The following is a 7,134-nucleotide window of genomic DNA, read 5'->3' on the forward strand; positions in this document are numbered from 1 at the left end:
CTCTCACCACATCACTGTAGCATCATTTTGATGTTAATAGCAACTCTCACTACATGACTGTAGCATCATTTTGAGGTTCGTAGCAACTCTTCCTACATGACTGTCAGCATCACTTTGAGTTATTTAGCAACTATCACTACATTACTTTTCGCATTTTTTTGAGGTTCGTAGCAACTCTCACCACATCACTGTAGCATCATTTTGAGGTTTGTAGCAACTCTCATTACATCACTTTAGCATCATTTTGAGATGAATAGCAAGTCTCATCACATCACTGTAGCATCATTTCTTCGGTTTTAGCAACTCTCATGACATCACTTTAGCATCATTTTGAAATTAGTAGATACTCTCATTACATCACTGTCAGCATCATTTTGAGTTCATTCGCAAATCTTACTACATCACTGTACCATCATTTTGTGATCATTAGCAATTCTTCCGACATTACTGTCGCATTATTTTGAGGTTCGTAGCAACTCTTACTACATTACTGTTTATTATTTTGAGGTGAGGAGCAACTCTTACTACATTACTGTTTATTATTTTGAGGTGAGGAGCAACTCTTACTACATTACTGTTTATTATTTTGAGGTGAGGAGCAACTCTTACTACATTACTGTTTATTATTTTGAGGTGAGGAGCAACTCTTACTACATTACTGTTTATTATTTTGAGGTGAGGAGCAACTCTTACTACATTACTGTTTATTATTTTGAGGTGACGAGCAACTCTTACTACATGACTGTTTATTATTTTGAGGTGACGAGCAACTCTTACTACATGACTGTCAGCATCACTTTGAGGTTGTTTTGAAACACTTACTACATTACTGCATCACTGAGTTTATTAGCAACTATCACTACATTACTGTCAGCATCATTTTGAGGTTAGTAGAAACTCTCACTACATCACTGTCGCATTACTTTGAGGTTCGTCGCAACTCTTACTCCATTACTGTTGTATTATTTTGAGGTTAGTAGCAACTCTGACAATATTACTGTCAGCATCATTTTGAGGATTGTAGCAAGTCTTACTACATGACTGACCTCATCGCTCTGAGGTCATCAGCAACTCATAATACATCACTGTAGCATCATTTTGAGGTTAGTAGCAACTCTCACTACATCACGGTAGCATCATTTCTTAGGTTAGTAGCATTCATCCTCAGGAATGAGGGTCAGGATCCCAGTGGGGGTGTGAGACATGCCAGGGTCTTCACAGTCCTAACAACAACAGCAGCAATCACACCAAGATTACATCTCAGATGTCTCCTTGAATTTTGAGGACAGAAAACACAACCCTAACCCTTTCAGAAAGTTCAAGGAGATATCGTTAAAGTACCGCTGACCTCACACTCATTCAAGCACATCAGCAAGAAATAAGGCGTCGTCGTCTTGGAGCAGATCCATGCTGCTTCCCGCCGTGGTGGTTGTCGTCAAATGGTTTCTTGTTGGCGCCTTAAAATCTGAAGTGGGCGTGGCTGTGCAGCTGCTGTGGAACGAGAAAATACCCACGGCAGATCTAGACTTTGTAAAATGGGATTGAAGTTAGGATTTCTTGAATGATACCCTTGATGAACCCAGACATCAGTGAGCTTTGTTCCACTCAATAATCAATCAGTAAATAGAGCGTGAAATGATGGAACTAAAAGGCCACCTCTGAGTGCAGGAGTGAGCCTCTGTGACGGATGTGACGTCATCAGACCGCGCCATTAGTTTGAGTCATTGTTTCTATTCTTAATGCTGATTGGGAGATCTGTCATGGTGACAAATGGACTTTGTAGGTAGAATAAACATCCAGAAATTAAATTAACTTGTTGATTGTCTTATTAATCAAAAGATAAAGTATGAAAAATGTTAGGTTTTTTAGTAAACTTTTTTAGCTGGTGCTGTTCTAGGTACCTGGATGATATCTGGGGTGTGTGGACACATTCTGCAGAGGAATTCACTGTATTCCTCCACACTTTAAAGAACCACAATGCTTCCATGAAGCTTAAAGCTACGATCAATCAAGCATCAGTTCATTTCTTGGATACAACCACATTTGAAGGACCTCATTTCAAAACTAACACTCAAGTCGATATTAAAGTTTATTTGAAAGACACGGACACACATGCACTCTTACACAAAAGCAGTCACCACCCCAAGCATACATTCAGAGGACTAATTAAATCACAGTTATTAAGATTCCACAGAATATGTACACAAAAAGAGGACTTTAAAGAAGCCACCAAGGTGGTCTTCTCCGCTTTGTCCAGCAGAGGGTACTCTCGGACCTTCTTAAGACACAGCTTCAAAACCTCTCTCCGGTCCAAGCCCAGTCATGTCGCCACTGCTCTTCCACTGGTCACCACTTTCTCCCCTTCTACTGTTAGGCTGGTCGGGAATATCAAGAATGATTTTGAGAGGGTCATGAGATCAACCCAACCCCATCAGGATCTAAGAATCATTGCTGCATTCCGTAAAAATAAGAATCTTAAAGATGACCTGGTCCGGTCAAAGGTCAAACCACGGACAGAAGAGAAAGCTGACGCGAAAAGAGGCTACTTTAAACAAGTCAAGTGGGTTCATGATGTACAAAAACAAAAAGGTTTTCAACTGTCGACACAAAACAATGTTCTTTCCAAAAACTGTGTCTGTATGATTATTTGTGTACAATGGGGTAAAGATATGTGGGCGAAACAGGTATGACAATACTGGATGGAGTGTGCCTGGGTCCCGTGGCCATCGTGGGTCGCGGTTCCCCAAACCCCTCTTCTCCTAAAATCCTACAGACTCGGGACTAGGCTCGTTGGAAAGCCCGTTCCCAAATTTGGGGGGGTAGCCAGAGTCTCAGCACTCTGCCCCCTACAGCTCAAAAGTGATCCGCCAATGAAAATCAAAATAGGGGCTTGTTCGCCAATAACTCCGCCCCCTTTGCTCCAATCCACTTGAAACTTTCACCAATCACTCCACCGACCATCAGAACGGCGTGCACCAACTTTCAGCCTCCTACACCTTACGGTTCCAAAGTGCACCACTTTAACTAGGTTGGTACTCTTACCTGATACCTAACCAAATTTTAATGAATTAATAAATAGATGAATATATATACAAATGGATTTAGGATATCTTACATAGTTAAAATTAATACAATAAAAAAGTTCAGAAGCGCATATTAGTCAATTAGTTTAAAGGGTCATTAATGTACATTATTATACATTAATTATTATAGTTATTATAGCATATTAGTTCATGAATGTAAAGGGTTAAAATAAACTTGTTTTCAGACTAATCACTGTCAATAAGGGTTCAATATATTTGGGATCACTACTTTCTGTCTCCTAGGGAGCTCCATTGTATCAATAGAGTGATGATTCTCCAGCATTTAGAGAGTTAAATAAAGGGATCAAACCAGTTCAAACTGGTAGCACAAAGGTTTTCTTCTGGCTCAGGCCCTAAAAAGCAAAGTGGAACCCTGGGAACCCTCCAAGACCACGTTAATCATGGGCTTCGGCACCCAGGGGGCAGAAAAGAAGAGTGCAGCATCCATCGCCTGCTTCCTTGCTGCTAACGGAGCAGATTTGACCATTCGCAACAAGAAGGACCAGTCCCCTCCAGACCTGTGTCCCGACCCCAGCCTGTGCAAGGCTCTGGCTAAATGCCACAAAGAGAAGAGCAGCGGCCAGGTGGGAACCCGCAGTGCATCTCTGACCAGCAACATCGAGTCACTGGAGGAGTGAATGGTGAGAGACAGACCGGCAGCAGACCGGCACGGCCAAGTCGGTCAACTTCACTTTTTCAGAGCTGCTCAACAAACTGCTGCCAGCTGGCCAAGACCAGCCCCGTGGAGGCGCTGGTCAGCAAGGAGCCCCCCCCCCCGGGGCGCCGCGCTCAGAGCAACCGCTAACGCTAGCAGTCGTTAGCTTAGTTTGCTATTAGCAAGGTAGCTAACCAGGTAACTTGTATGTTGCTCCCAGACAGCTAATGCAAGCTGAGCTAGCCAGACACCAGAACTAGTTAGCTCCACCACGGACCACGGACCAGCAGTCGTCCCGGTAAGTTGGCAGCTGACTTGCTAAGGGGGTCTACATTGTGGGACCCAGTGAGAGTACGTGGTGTCTGCCCACTCATAACTGCGCTTTGGTCCGACATGTCCGGCGACCGTCCGCTTTTGGTTGACACAAACAAACAAACACTCGACTCGACTCGAAGCGGACATCCACCGCTCAAAGCACCAGTTTGATGACCGGACTCCGCGTCCACTCAGCTGGAAGTCTGGAGGAGGCAAACTCCTTCCACCTGTCCTGAGTGTAGCGGTGTCTGCACTGGGCAGTGGGTGGACACTGAACAGGGCGGACATGTGGGCTGTGTTTGTACTTACTGAGGCTGTTTGTAGCGCTGTGTTGTCATGGTAACGTGATCATGCCCTGCTCCTTCTTTCAGGACGTTGATGATGAGGGAGGTTCGTACAGTGACGTGCCCGTGGGGATCCTCTGACGTGAACAGGAAAACGTCCCTCACACCACAATGAACGAGGACGAGTTTGTGAGGAAGATCTTTTCATGTGAGGAATCACTGCAGCCTCTTCCATGACTTTGTTTGTGTCTCTTGTTGTTGAAAAAGGGTTATGGGTCAATGTAATGTTGCAGTATGGATGTATTCTATATTGATAGACATGTTTAGACTTTCAGGAACTAAAAAGCTTTCTTTTGTTCGTAAAAATAAATTCTGTCCAATAAAAAACTGGACAAATGTAATGTTGCAGTCCCTGCATTTTCCACAGTTAAACACATAATTCACAAAAGAATCTTCTGCGTGTGTGTTTTTCTTTTTCCTAAAACAGCTTAAAGGCTGAAAGGTCATCATTAGCATCAGAGTGTATCCTCTTGTTCTCGCTCAATGGGTGCTGGCCAGCCAAACAGGTTCCCAGCCCCACATTGTTCCAGAGTGTGGCCACTGAAAGAGGCCAATGCAGAGAACCAACACTAATATGACTGTCTGCTGGCCGTCTCATGGTCTATTTTTGCAGAGAGCCGCGCGCCTGTTGTGTAAATCACTGGCAAGCCTCGGAATCTCCAGATGACAGCAGACATGCAGAACCGGCGCAACTCTCCCACTGCTCATGCTGGCACGAGCACGAGAGGGGAAGTAGACAGTCGAACCAGTATCACATGAGTGTTTTAATGTCATCTAAAGGGTTGTAGTGTCCGTATCTGCGAATGTGCCACCGATCAGAAAATACACAACATGAGAGGGACAGGAGGTCTCCAGCAGCTCTGCTGCAGCTCCGTCTCTGTTCCAGCGCATGTCAAGTAGAATTACATCATCATTTTTGGTGATAACTGAAAAGCAAACTCCACGTAAACAAACTTAGAAAAAGAAGAGAACTAAATATTCTCGACTGGTTCTGTAGTTTGAGGTACGCTTATTATAAAGAAAGTGATGATGTACGACTTTTTGACATTAGTTTGTTCTCTTAAAATTGCATTTTTTATTGAACTGCAATTTTTGCCAATCGACACAATTTTACTGCAAAAACTCACATACAGTGAAGCCTCACAAATTATAGCGCAATTTTTGGGAGAAGCCGCTGCAAAATCAAGCTTTTTTGATCGCACAATCACAAAAACTCCGAAATCCTGGAGGGACTGGAACACATTTATGTAGGCATGCAGTATCCTGTAAGAGACAAATCAGGGATTATGTATTTGCAGATCGAAAATATGTATTAAAGCAAAACTAAAGCAGAAGATGAATGCAGCAGAGTAAAAATCTTCTGGTGACACCCTGCAATTGAAGAAATGGGCGTGATCGTAGTGGATTCAGGGCACACCCCCAGGAGGAGGGGGGGGACTCCCAGTGGCTGGAAACTGGCTGGAGACCGACTGGCAGCCGGATGGCAGCCGGATGGCAGGGGAAATTCTAGACGGCCAGATCTGTATGTTTGTTGGTGACCGTACTTCCTGGTGGATCCAGTTGGGTGTTGGGAACAGGTCTGGATTTGTAGCCGGGTCTGCACAGTGCTTGCCCAGGTGGTAGCGTCCTGGGTCTGTCCCTCACAGGTCCTAGGCTGTAGTGGTGCCTTGAGGCAGTGTATTTACTTCTTGGATATAAAAAGAGGAGGGGGTTGTAGTTTCATAGTCCATGGGGGGTGGGTGGTGGAGCCCCCCACCATGACAGAAAACAATATCTATTTTTATCTTTATTCATCAAAAAGAAATTAAACCCCAAAAATGATATGTCAAATGTTTTAATAGTAGTTTTTCCATTATTTTTCATTTGCACAGCTGGATGGTCGTCTTATTCATTGCTGGTGAAAATGCACTCTCACCCAATGTCAGACGGCCTCTGTCACAGAGCTGTGCTTTTATTACTGATGTTGTTTTGTGTTACGTCGGTGATGTCAGTCACCTGGCTGTTTCTGTTCTGTCTGTTTTTACTGTGAAGCACTCTGTGTATTAGTACTGCGAAGAGCGCTATACAAATACAATTGTACTTCCTTTCCTTACTTACTATCAATGGAATCATTGGGAAAAGAAAGTCATCCTGTCAGATGAAGGCCAAATAGTTTTAGCTTCACGATGTTGAGGGAGGCTTTGTTTAGATGATTCTAGAACAGGGGTGTCCAAACTACGGCCCGCGGGCCCACTGCGGTCAGATTTTAATTGGCCCGCAGCATATTCTAAAAATATCATGGAACATGGCCCACACATGGAACTTGACTTTAACCTCTGAAGCAGCGCTGTACCGGTGGCGGTACAGCTCGTAAACAACGTCCGAAGAGGACGGATTTTAGCGGCAACAATGTATCCGATCATGTTGTACCTCATTCGAAACCTGGTGGTGTAACGACTGAGAAACACCCAATCACGATGAATAACGTTACTTGTAGCTGGAGCTGAGTTAAAATGTTGCTAGGCAACCGGCAAGCAACACCCACAAACTACCTTCATGCTCCCAACGTCATCACCTTCAAACTATCGGCATGAACTTAATCTGTAAGACTCCACGCAGTAGAATTTACTGTCTCCCTGCTGAACTCTCATCTTCAGTGTGTCACTGGAGTGCTGGCACCACTCCACTCCTCGGTCGCCATGCTAACGTCCCCCTGTCCCTCCCTGTAGCTAGCAGCCAGTGTTGCTCCGATCTCCAC

This window comes from Aulostomus chinensis, chromosome 5 (assembly GCF_037954235.1).
Source record: "Aulostomus chinensis isolate RoL2024-O1b breed Wild chromosome 5, RoL_Achi_v1.0, whole genome shotgun sequence".
Lineage (NCBI taxonomy): Eukaryota > Metazoa > Chordata > Actinopteri > Syngnathiformes > Aulostomidae > Aulostomus > Aulostomus chinensis.